Source organism: Vicugna pacos, chromosome 2, assembly GCF_048564905.1.
Source record: "Vicugna pacos chromosome 2, VicPac4, whole genome shotgun sequence".
Lineage (NCBI taxonomy): Eukaryota > Metazoa > Chordata > Mammalia > Artiodactyla > Camelidae > Vicugna > Vicugna pacos.
The window spans coordinates 51,452,352-51,465,104 of NC_132988.1; the positions used below are offsets into that span (position 1 = coordinate 51,452,352).

The window sequence follows — 12,753 nt, forward strand, 5'->3', positions numbered from 1 at the left end:
GCATATTATTCTTTTTCTTATTCTTTTTCACTATAGGCTATTACAAAATATTCAATATAGTTCCCTATGCCATACAGTAGGACCTTGTTGTTTATCTATTTTAGATATAATAGTTTGTATTTGCCAATCCTGAACTCCCAATTTATCCCTCCCCACCCACCTTCCCCCCTGGTAACCGTAAGTTTGTTTTCTATGTCTGTGAGTCTGTCCCTGTTTTGTAAATAAGTTCATTCGTGTCATTGCTTTTGAGATTCCACATATAAGTGACATCATATGATTTTTGTCTTTCTCTGTTTGACTTACTTCAGTTTGTATGTCGATCTCCAGGTCCATCCATGTTGCTACAAATGGCATTATTTCATAAAAATATGAAACACTTCACGAATTTGTGTGTCATCCTTGTGCAAGGGCCATGCTCATCTGCTCTGTATCATTCCAATGTTAGTATATATGCTGCCGAAATGAGCACTAGATTATTTTTAATTAAAGTTACATAAGAAATGGCCAACACAAGAGGGACACCCTGACCTCCTCTGTCTCCCTGAAAGCAGGAAATAAACCCCTCAAGGAAAGGTGCACCCCTGCACCAGAGGTGGAAGGACACCTTTATCCCTGGAAACAGGGAATCCGGGCCAAGAAGCCTATAAAAACAAACCTTGTTACTTCTTTAATTTACTACCCCCAGCCCAAACTCTGTTTAGAGTCTTTACTAACTGGGTGCCCAAACCTAAGTTTCTTGGTTCCGTCAATTCTTCACAAATGTATTGTTCCTTTGTCTAAAAAGAATAAATGCTGCCTGCTTTGGTCTCATTTTTAGGAGACCTCCATGCGTGTGAATTAACATTTCTTTCTTTTTCTCTTGTTAATCTTTCTTGTGTCAGCTTCGTTATTAGTCTAGCCACGAGAACTCAAGAAGGGCAGAGCAGGAGACTCCCCCTCCCAGTGGCCTGACGCTTTATTGGGGTCTCCCTGCCACCGTGTTGAACAAAGAGTAAAGGAGAGGGTATCAGCCTTCTCAGGCTGCTGTAACAAAGCGCCCCAGGCTGAGTGGCTTAAACGCCAGACTGTATTTTCTCACAGTTGTGGAGGCTAGAGATCTGAGGCTAGGGCTGTCACCCTCTGAGGAAAGAATCTGTTCGGAGCCTCTCTCTTCGGTTCATCCACGGTTGTCTTCTCCCCATGTAATAAAGGTAGTATTAAAAGTAAGAAATGAAATATTTCTTTAAAAAGTTATTTAAGAAATAGGGAAATGAAATTCTGGGAAAAGGGGGAGGAAAGTAAAGATAAAGTGAACCAGACCGAGCATGAGAGCCTTCAGAGCGGAGGTCCCCAGACTGGAGGCCCAAGAGGAAAGAGCTGAATTAATCCCCACTGTTGAACAATTAGAGACTGTAATTTAAAATGGTAACTTTTGGTCTCATCATGAAGAATCTGAAGATCTGGAATGCGGGGTGGTGTCCCCACACAGAAATATGGGGCCCCAAGCCCTCAGACAGCCAGTCTCCGTCGCTCCTGGGTGCTGGGCTTCTCGCCCTCTGTTTAGTGCAGAGACCAGCCTCACCCTCGTTCTGTGACACTGAGGTCTAGGATCAGCGGCCACTTCTTCAGCTTGCACATTATGTCTCTGACACATGGCTTGTCTCACTCCCTTTCGTTACCTGCTTGGATCTGGTTGGCACTTGAATTTACCCCAATTTTGAGAAAATCATGAAGAGAAAGACTAAAGAATGTAAGAATAACAGAATCTCCAATAGAAGTTGGAGCCAAGATCTTGGTGTAATAAAGAGAAAAGGAGATAATCTTTAAAGTCAGATAAACCAGCTTTTGCTCTATGATCCTAGGGTGTGCATTTAACCTCCTTAAACCTTTCTTTCCTCATCTATAAATGGAGATAAATAATACCACCTCATTTGTTTGCTCTAAGGATTAAATGAGATAGTGTGTGGAAACAGAGTGGTGGATCAAAGCAAGCCATCGATGAATGGTACGTGTAATTATCCTCTTGAAGTCTCATTCCTCAACTGTAAAATAAGGATGGAACCACATGCCTCACAGCTTCATTGTGAAGGTTAAATAAGATGCTTGAACAAGCACTTCCTCCTTCCTGGCCTAAGAGCCAATTAGTATACCTCAATATCCTGTCTTCTCTAAAATAAATGTAAAAGTGAATTTGACTTTAGAATATAATGTTTGTCCTGTTTATGATAGACTAGGACTGAACTATGTTACAGAAGGCATTTCAGTGAGATCAGAAATAACAAAAAAGTGACTGGAAATCAAATATTTAGGACCAACTTGCATAAATAGAGGACTGAAGAACATAGCCTTAAAGAGTCAGGAAAATTCTTCCAAAAAAGAATCACCATCAGAATTCATGACATTTGTGTGCCTAGAAGAATGGAGAGTATGAGAGAGGCTGTACTTTCTTTTTTGATGCTGCTATGCTAATAGAAGAAATTGAGTCCTGAACAAAAGGTAATTTGGACAAAGGGAATGAAAGAGGGAAAAAGTTATTGTAAATTACAAAAACTGTTGAAACAAGAAGTTACGAAAATATGAGAGGCACCGTAACAAAATACTTAAGGGGACGGATTTTTGGAGTTTGGATATCAGATCTCTCTCTATTAGCTGTGTGGCCTTAGGTAAGTCACTTAACCTCTCTGTGCCTCAGTTTCCTCTTTCCTTCATGCCTAATTTTCATCTTTAAAATGTTTATAATGATAGTATATATCTCATTAAATTGTTGAGTGCAGTAAATGAGTTAGCTTAATACAGGTAAAGTATTTAGAAGAGTGCCTGAAACATCATAAATGCTACGTAAGTTATTATTGTAAGAGGCAAGATCAATGGAGAGAATTCTGATTCTTTTTTCTAAATATCAGCAGTTGATAGTTACAAACATGTCAAAAGCCTCTCAAGGAAAAAAGTCAGTAGTGACTCTTCGGTGGAGACAATTCTGAGACCACCTTAAGGGAAGAAAAGGGGGGAGCTGAGTAAGTGGGGTTCTGCAGCTCTCACCCCCATTTCAGCCAGAGCAACGCTTTTTCACATGTTGGATTTCTGAGTAAGATTATTTTTAAAGGCTCTTCAGTCATAAAGCATGTAAAGAAAACATCAGGGCTCTAAAGTCCCTTGAAAACTGCATGCTTCTAACTAGTGTCAACCACTCTCATGCTTTGGACCCCCTGCCTCCTCTTCCCTCCTCACCCCCTCCCCTTGATGATCTGATGATTCCCAGATCCCCAGTTCTAGTTCAGAATCCTCCCTGGAATAGACTCCTACGTTCAGTCTCCTTCTTGATAACTATCTCAAGCACTTTATAATCAATATATCCCAAACTCATTGTTTTCACCCCAAACCTTCTTCTTTTCTCTTTTTTTCATATGAGTTAATGGCTCCAATTTCCTTCTAGTGAAACAAACCAGAAACCTAAGACTTTCTTCTCTCTCTTCTTCTCCCACCAAAAATCAGTCCCCAGCTCTGACAGATTTTATCTTGTGATTACATGTTCTAATTGTGCCTCCATATTAGTATCTCAGTCTTAGTCCAGACCTCTACTGCCTCTTACCCGGACTACTGCCAGACAGGAGGAAACAAGAATGGTCTTTCTAAAATCTGAACTAGAAATTCATCTGCATACAATTCTTTATTCTTCCCCACCCCAAGCAAGATAAAATGCAAATTCTCCAACCTGGTAATGCAAAGTTGTCTGGCACTGACCTCCACTGATAGACGGAGCCATATGAAATTGGCATTTCTGTAGATCAAAATGGTTGACCCTAGTAATGATTTATGGTCAACTTCAAACTTCTCTAGCCTCACTGACTGTCATTCCCTCACTCATACTTCACACACAGGGGTAAACTCCTTTGCTAGAATGTGGAGCTCCATCCTCATCACTGGCCTGATCAACTTCTACACATCTCTCACATCTTAGTTCTGCGGACATTTCCTCCAGATCTTCAAACTGCAGACTGGTAAAATGTTCCCTCTCTATGTTCCCGTAACAACCAGTGTGAAGAGCAGCCGGAGCACTCTGGCATCAGGTTGAAATGATCTGTTTGTGCTCCAGTCATTCCCAGGAGACCTTCAGGGGTTTGAGGGCATCTTTGTCCCCCTCTCCGTAGGGGTGTCTGGCGCAGCACATTCTGTTTGTTGAATTGAATAGAATGGAATGAAACCAGCAGATCACGATCACTAATAAATTAAGCTGACTTTGGGTTTTATAGTTGCATTTGCATTTCAGAGGACTTTGAGGATTTGAACCTGGCCAGTGTTTTCATATGCTAATAAATGATTTGAGGCTGAGGCATTAATGAACAGGTACTTTTGAGAACTGGAAGATAGAATAAGCCAGAGGCTGGTACTTTTAGTCCCATTTATATCATTGTAAATGATCTGAGTGAAGGATTTCTAGAGTTGCATTGTGGGAGAAAAGTATTTTTATAGTACAAATAATACAAACTTTTATTTCCAAGTTCTCTGAATGTGCAAAACTGCTTTTTTCTGAAGCTCTTTACATCCAGATTTGCATAGTTGAAGATTAGCTATTTCAGCCCCTCTTTTCTTAAAAAAAAAAAAAAACATCGTTCAAAGAAGAGATTGTAGGCAAATAGTAATACTAATTTAGATCAGAAAAAATTCTCTATCATTATCATAGCAACCCAGCTGTGAAACTATGTGTGATGTGGGAACAGACTTGTATACTGGGCTACTGGGAGAGGTGAGCAAATGTTCATTCATGCCAGGATAGAACATTCCCAAATGGAGGTCTCCAGCCTGGCAGAGAAGTAGTCAACAAAGAGGCCAGCAGACACGTCTGCTAATCGGTCTCATCGTGGTGTGAGGCTCCTGGGAGGAGCGCCCACAGAGGAAGGCACTCATTCATCAGCACGCTGGTCATGGGGGTGGGACCTGCCACCCTGTAGGCTAGAAACAGGCGACAACTCCACAGATTTGAAGAACTGCAGGGAAACAACAAAAAACAGCAGGCTTGAACAGGCGGCAAATGCTGAACACCTCTCCTAGACACTGTGTCAGGTGGACGGCTTTTCCAGAGAAAGCCTCTCTGGGGCATCTGCTCTTTCTTTGTAACGCCCATCTCTAGAGTTACGCCATCTTGCTTACCCCTGTGTGTCAGCCTTGTCCATAGCACAGGACCAGCCATAGCGGTCAAGAAAGATTTTTCAGTCACTGAAACTGCCTTGCACGGGAAGACGAGGAAATGAAGACAAAGAAGAGGGAAACAAGGCCCTGTGCAGAAACGAGGTAACACCCAGGCTGCAGTACACCCTGTGCCCAGAGAGGGCTTTCCATCCTGGATATTGAAGCCACCTGTATGGAGGATGTTTGTAGGATTCCTGGCTCTGATCACCATCAGGGTAAAATCTAAATATAGTGGACGCTTTTGTTTTTCTCCTTTTCTTCCTCCCCCACCTTCCCTGTTGTTCAGAGTTGTATGGCTCAGCAGAGGAAGCAAGATGACCTTTTTAAATTCAGTTGCATGGAATCTGACTTTACTACCACACCAGGTTCCATATCCGAAGAGTTGAATAATACTCAAGCATATGGCTGGACAACAACTGATTTAACCAATCCTCTATTGTTGGGCATTTAGGTTATTCCTGACTCTTCACTCTTACAAATCATTCTCATGCAAATATTTGTAGAGGTACATATTTGGAAAAACCTTAAACTGCTTCTTTAAGTTAAATTTCCAGAAGAGTGATTTCTTGGTTGAAAGACAGGCACATTTTAAAACTCTGAATACTTATTTTCAGGTTGCTTTACAGTAAGGCTGAACTAAGTTGAAATGCCTTTGAACAAATTCAGCAAATCTCAGTGTCTGAGTACATATTATTCTTCTTTCTTGACAATGTAACTATGATTCACCACAAGATAAAGTTCTGCTGTGAATCAAAGAAACTCCCCCCGATCAGGAGGTCTGACATTTATCTTTCCAGATAGAGTGAAATCTGAGAGAAGCGGGGGAGGAGGTTCTCAGTTACCCTCTGGTCTTTGTGGCTGATTGACAACTGTCATAATGTCTTTGCAGATGCAGTAGACATCTGCCTTTTCTTTGTAAATCGTCTTGTAAAGGTTCTTGTTTGAAAGATGCCTGCGTTTTAATACCTGCCAGCATTGTACACCATTATGTTACATTGTGACATTAAAAAAAAAAAAAGAAAAACTATTACCCTGAAAACCCCTCCAGTCTTGAGTTTAGCTCTCACCCCCGCTTGGATCATCACGGCTCTGACTTCCTTAGGGATTACTCACAGGAGCAAGAACGGTCTGCTCCGTGCATGGAAAGACTGAAAGCCACTAATCTGCAGAACTTAATTTAGCAGCAACCTGCAAAAGATAGTTAGCAACTAAAGAAGGTTTACTGAACCCTCCCTGGGGATGGTTCTCCCGGCTTAGCTATAATTGTGCAAAGCCTTTCGTTTGCATCTGTTCCACCCAGGAGGGAGGCCAGACAGAGAAAGAAGACCAACGTGAGACAAACAGAGTCAACTCTTCCGCCACATCCCTGCTGCCCTACTTAGGAAGGGAGTGCAGTTCAGTCTCAGAAACAAACACACACTTTCTTAGACATTTATGGTCCTTCTCTCCAGATTAAATCCCATGGCATAGTAATTACCAGACTCAAATGATTTAGTTGTCTTATGACAAACGTTGATATAGGAACATATTGAGCTACAAAATGACTTCTTGATCATTTGATTCAGAGGTTTTAAAGAAATTTCAGTATTAGATTTCTTTTGTGATGTAGGTGTGGCTTGATAGTATTAACATTCTTAAATGAATTAGCTTAACATATTCTTGATCAACATTTCTGATGGAAAAAGTATATTGAAGCAATGCAAGTACCTTTCTCTCAAAAGAGCTCAGAGTCTGAAACAGACAAAATGTAAACAAATGATTAAAATATAAGGTAGAGAATGATGTTGCCTCAAGAGACACATAGATTAAACATTCCAGGATTTCAGAGGGGAGGGAGATGATATCCAAAAGGCTGAAACTGAGGAGAGTCTGCTGAAGGAAGAGGCATTCTGAACAGGTATGGATCTGTTGAGATAAAAGCAAAGGCATGCAGGTGGGGGAGAATGGAAGAATCCTGGAACTGTGAGCTGTTCGTTTTGATTAACACATGAGATGTGTGTAGGGGTGTGGGAGATGCGGTGGGATACAGTTAGGAAGGTATAGAAGCCAAAACATGGATGTACAGAATGTCAACATTACCAGGACCTTTAATCTGGGATTGTTCATTTTAGTTTGCTCATTTGATGCCTGAGGAAAATGAGGTTCAGAAAGGTGAAGTGACCTACCTGAGGTCACACAGCTTGCTAAGGAGCAAAATAAAAATCATCAGTGGAATTGAGGGTTTAACTGTTTCAAATTATATACAAAATTATAATTGAATTTAACATGAGATAAAATTTTGAAATACCATCCCCATGACATAGAAATTATAAATAAATTAACTATTACTTGAAGCAATAATAGAAAACATTTATGGAGCACTTCTGATATGTCAGGCAGTGTGCTAGTTTTACAGACATACTCTCACTAACTCATCCCACCAACTCCATGGAGTGGTTTGTGTTATTATTTCCATTTATCGAATGAAGACACTGAAGCTAGGAGAGGTTAAATAACTGGTTCAAAGCCACACAGCTAATGAGTCGCAGGGCTGGAATTTGGATTAATTCCCTGACCACAAGCTTTTAAGTGTTCAGCTATGCTGTCTCCCCAAATATTCCTCATACTGTGAAAAGTTCATCAATGTGTCCAGGTGATTTTTTGATACCTAGAATTTCAAATATCTAGACCAGAATCCACTTTTAATACCTAAAGTCAGTCATTGGCTATCTTTTGGTATTAATACCTGAGTTTAATTCCTTCATTAATTTACACAATGAATATTTATGCACAAAATTGACAAAAATCTCTGTGGAACTTATGGTTGAGATGAGAAGTTTTTAACCTATGGATAAACAATACGAAAAATAAGCTTGCCCACAAGGTCTTTTTAAAAACTTTTCATTGGGGTGGAACTTACTGTTTGTATAACACATGTACAGATAAAGTACATAAATTTTAAGGGTTCAGTTTGATAAATCTTCACAGTGTGAACACATCCGTGCACACTGCACCCAAAGCAAGAAAGAGACCACAGCAAGGATTCCAGAAATCTCCTTTTATCCCCTCTTCCCAGTCACTATCTACTTCCCAAAAGCAACCACTATCTTGACTTCTCAAACATTAGTTTCGCTGATTTTCAATTTCTTGGAAATGGAATCATGGGGTGTGAAGTCCTTTGTGTCTGGCTTCTTCTGCGTAACACTGGGCTTGCTCATTCTTGACGTGGGATAGTCTTCCATTGCACGAATCATCTACAATGTATCTACTCTACTACTGACGGACATTTTGAGAAGATTCCAGGTTTGGGGACATATGTACATGTATCTGTTTAGAATCTACCTAGGAGTGAAATAGCTGGGTCGAAGAAGTCATGTGATGTGGAAGCTCAGCTTTAGAAGGTGCTGCCAGTTTTCCAAAGTGGTCCTACAATTTGCACTTCCACTGGTCTTTCTCTGCAACCCTGGCAACACTTCATACTGCCTGCTACATTTTAGCCATTCTGATATGTGAATAGTGGATCTCACTGTGGTTTTAATTAGCATTGCCCTGATTGCCAATGAAATTTAGCACATTCATATGTTTACTGGCCATTTTTATATTGTCTTGCATCAAGTGCTAGCTCAAATTTTTGCTCAGTTAAAAAAAATTCTGATGTTTTAAAGTTACACTGTAGAATTGGAAGTCACTTAGACAACTTACTTCATCAGAGATAATTTAAGTTTTATTAACAGGACACACATACCCCACAAAGTCGGCATGAGAAGGCTATGGAATACAGTCAACTTGGTCTCAAGTGAAGTTGTTTACTAAACACAGTTTACCTTTAATATCTTTTCAAAACCCTCAGGGTTTCCTCCCTTCCAACTTCTCTGTGAAATCAGAGCCTCATTGATAATTCCTCCCCACTCTCATCTTCTTCTGTATCCTAATGGACGGGTTGGGAAGGAATTGCATTTAAAAGTACCACTCGTAGGTCTCCTTTTGTACTTTGTTCATATAAGCATTTTTATGAGTTTTTTAATATGGAAAAGTGGGGCTGGAGCTGAATTGGAGGGTAAGGACAAAAGAGTGTTTTGAGTTAAGAGTGAGAAAACTCTAGATTGGAGCAGGAAAGGACTCAACCCTGGAGGGAGTATATAAGGAGAAGAAATGGGAGGGGAGAGGACCATGCAGAATCCAGCTGCTGAGAAATTCCCAATGGAGGGCATCTCAAAAATTTCTTAATTTAATTTTAATTTTTTTTTATTTTGGGGGGAGGTAATTAGGTTTTTATTTATTTACCTTTAATGGAGGTACTGGGGATTGAACCTAGGATCTCATGTATGCTAGGCATGCACTCTGCCACTGAGCTATATCCTCCTCAATTTATTTTTTTAATTTTCATTTTCTCAAAAAATAAAACCATTTACATGGTCCATAAATCAAAATATCATAAAGGGCACAGTGAAATGTCTTAGTTCAAATTTTGTCCCTATCCACCCCATTATACCCAAAACTCATCCCCACCACCCCCATCAGATAACTTCTTTTTTAGTTTCTAGTATTTCTTTCCATTTTTTATGCAAATATAAATCAAAATTAACTTATATTTTCTGCCTTCCAAAAATGTTTTAATAGTAATATCTTATAGTCCATTTAAGTTATTTGAGCTGAGTCAAATCCTCAAAATTTGGTAAAATATGCTTTACACAACAGCCTTGTATGATGTATGTGTGTGTGTGGTCATGTCAAGGAAAGGGACTGGGTTCCACATCTGGGCTGATGTGATGCAGAACAGTAACGGGGGTGGGGCTGGAGAGGTAATCCTTACACTGAGTTAGTTCAGCAGAAGCAGAATGAAGCCAGAGGTGATTGTGAGAACACAAACCCACCAGGAATCAATAGGAATCTTGGGAAGGATGTTGGATTTTCCACAAAAACGGGTAGCAGTCAATTTTATTTAGCCTTTAAGGGACAGAGCAGCCTCAGTTGATATCTCAACTATACATTATTGCCTTCAACTATGAAATAATCCTCAGTTAATTATTAACAGGTGTACTGTGACTCGGTGATAAAGCACCATCCTTGCCAAGCTGAGAAGCTTAGATATTTTCTGAAGGCAAATGAGGATCATTGGAAGTTTTTGAACATGGGAATGACATAATCAGAACAATATTTCTAAAAGGTTAACTTGGCAGCAGAAAAGCTAACTAACAATCCACTCCCAGATTTGGGAATACCCATTAGGAAGTACACTAGTTATCTATTGCTGCATGATAAATCATCCCAAAATATAGCAGCTTTAAACAGCAAGCATTCATTATCTCATAGTTTCTGTGGGTCAGAAGTCTGGGCACAGTTATGGGCAGGATTCAGGTCTTCATAGATCTTTGGACTGGGAACCTCAGTTTCTCAATGCCATTGGCCAGAGACCTCCCCCACTTCCTTGCCACATGAGCCTTTCCATAGGGCTGCCCATAACACAGCAGCCAGCATCCATCAAAGCCAGCATGAGAGAGAGCAAGCAAGGGCAAGCTAGACAGAAACTGGTCTTTTCGTAGCCTAGACTCAGAAGTGATTTCCCTCCCCATGTGCCATAATATTCTATTCATTCAAAGTGCGCTGCCAAACCCAGTTCACATGCAAGGAGAGGGGGTGACTCAAACGTGTAATTAACAGCAGGCAGGGATCATCGGGGGCCATTTTGGAGGTTATTTCAACCTGGGCATCTAGAAGTCTTGAGGCACGGCGTTAGGTGTCCTGTCGGGCAGAGATAGGGGACTGTGAAAATGCAGACAGGATTAGAATTGCCAGATCTTGTGAACAGATTGGAGGCGGGGGATGAGTGGGAGAAAGGGGTCAAGCCTGACTAAATGGGATGAATGCCAAGGGAGCCACAGAGAGAAAACATATGAGAAGCAGATTTGGGAGAAACGTTAATTAATAAAGATAGGTTTTAGAGACTTGGCATTAAGGAATCAGAAGAGAAAGAAATGAGAATTCTTTTGGTTCTGTTAACTTGGCGGCAGCTGGGGCAGAAGCAAGACCCTGTGGACTGGAGTCAGACAGACCAGGCTTCAAATAGCAAATCTCTTGATCATTACCAGTCCCCTCCCACTGGAAAAACTACTCTGAGTCTCAGCCACTCTTCTGTTTGATGTGGAAGCCGATTCCTAGCCTTTCTGGTTGTTTTCAGAGCTACATGAGGTCACCTCTTTAAAATTCCCACCACAGAGTGAACGCTCAATAAATAGTACTGAGTATGTGTCTCCCACGTCGCCTTAAAGGTGGGTCAGTGCAGACCCTTTGTCAGCATCACCTTATAATCATCAAATACCTGCCCTTGTGTCCTATTACTCTAGCTTCAACTACTGCCATGAAGTTTATTTCTGCTTGTCTGTACAGCTCAAACTCATTTTTCCTGTAGAGTTTTAATAGGTATTGGTCTTAATTGTGTCATACAAATGCCCCTCAAGTAAGGGCACCAGCATCCAGTCTGACTACCCCAGGTCTACTCCAACTTTAGGCCCCAGGGGTATCTACATTTCTGCTTTGTTTTTGCGAAATTATTTTCTAACATATTGGCTTCCTCTTGCTCATCTTATCTGGTCTGGGGTGGGGCACTTTCTAAGAAGCTACTCTTCTGGCAAGAAGCTCAGGGCCCTACGTGAAGGGATGCTTGTCCAGAGTTTGTGGGTTTAGCTCCTGAGTCTTATTTGCAATATATCTTCACTCCTGCATGATTCTCTTGACACTCTTGTCTGAAGACTCCTGTGTGAACCTACCGCCTCATCCTCTCAGCTCACATGCCACCCTGCCTCTCAGTGTCCCTCCCTAGATGCACCCGGTCCTCCCCGTCCAGCACTTTTGTGAAGGTGATGGCATCTGATATGAGCAATCACAAGAGACCTCCCATCTCAGATGCTGCCTGAGTTAGCGGGACTCCCAGCAGACGTCTGTCCCGGCCTCAGTTCCTGTCTGGAAGACTCCAGAGAATCCAGGGGTGCCTCCTGGGCTGGGCCTTCCTTTTCCTCCCTTTGGGCTTCCCCTCCCTCCGGAGGTGATGGCTCTTCCCCCGACCCCCTCTGAAGCCCTGCACTGGTGGCCTCTCCCTTCTCACGCTTGTTGCCTCCATGTTGCAGGCTTAGCTCTAGACGCATTTTATTTGCTGGGGAGGGGGGGCTTGTTCTTTCTTGCTGCAGGGTCATTCCTGCTCCCTGGGCTATTCTCATGATCTGGAATGCTCTCTGTCTCCCTGCCTTTCACCTCCAGCTCCTTTTTAAGCTTTGATCCAGTGTCACTTCTTCTTTTCACCCCTCTTGACCTACACACGCACATACACACACATATATACACATACACACACTCACATGCACACATATACTCACAAACACACACACACACACACGCATGAAATGTGTTTCATGGTTTCTTGCTGAAACAAACTCCTAACCCATTTAAGAATAACACAAATGACAAAACAATGTAAAAATTTGCTCTAAAGGAAATGAAATCAAACATAGTATTCATGTTTGGCTTTTCAGATGCAGTGCTAACTCTACATTCAAAGAAATCCACTAGTCAGTTTAGGAAAAGAGAGAGGCAAGAGGACTGAAAATAGATATA

At 41.3% G+C, this 12,753-nt stretch overlaps 1 non-coding gene across 1 annotated transcript; it reads right to left on the minus strand.

Annotated features, from left to right (window-relative positions):
- Positions 1-362: 362 nt before the first annotated feature.
- Positions 363-469, minus strand: LOC116276846 (U6 spliceosomal RNA). Its single transcript, XR_004186334.1, has one exon. It is a non-coding gene; the product is annotated as a U6 spliceosomal RNA (small nuclear RNA).
- Between the last annotated feature and the right edge of the window lie 12,284 nt (positions 470-12,753).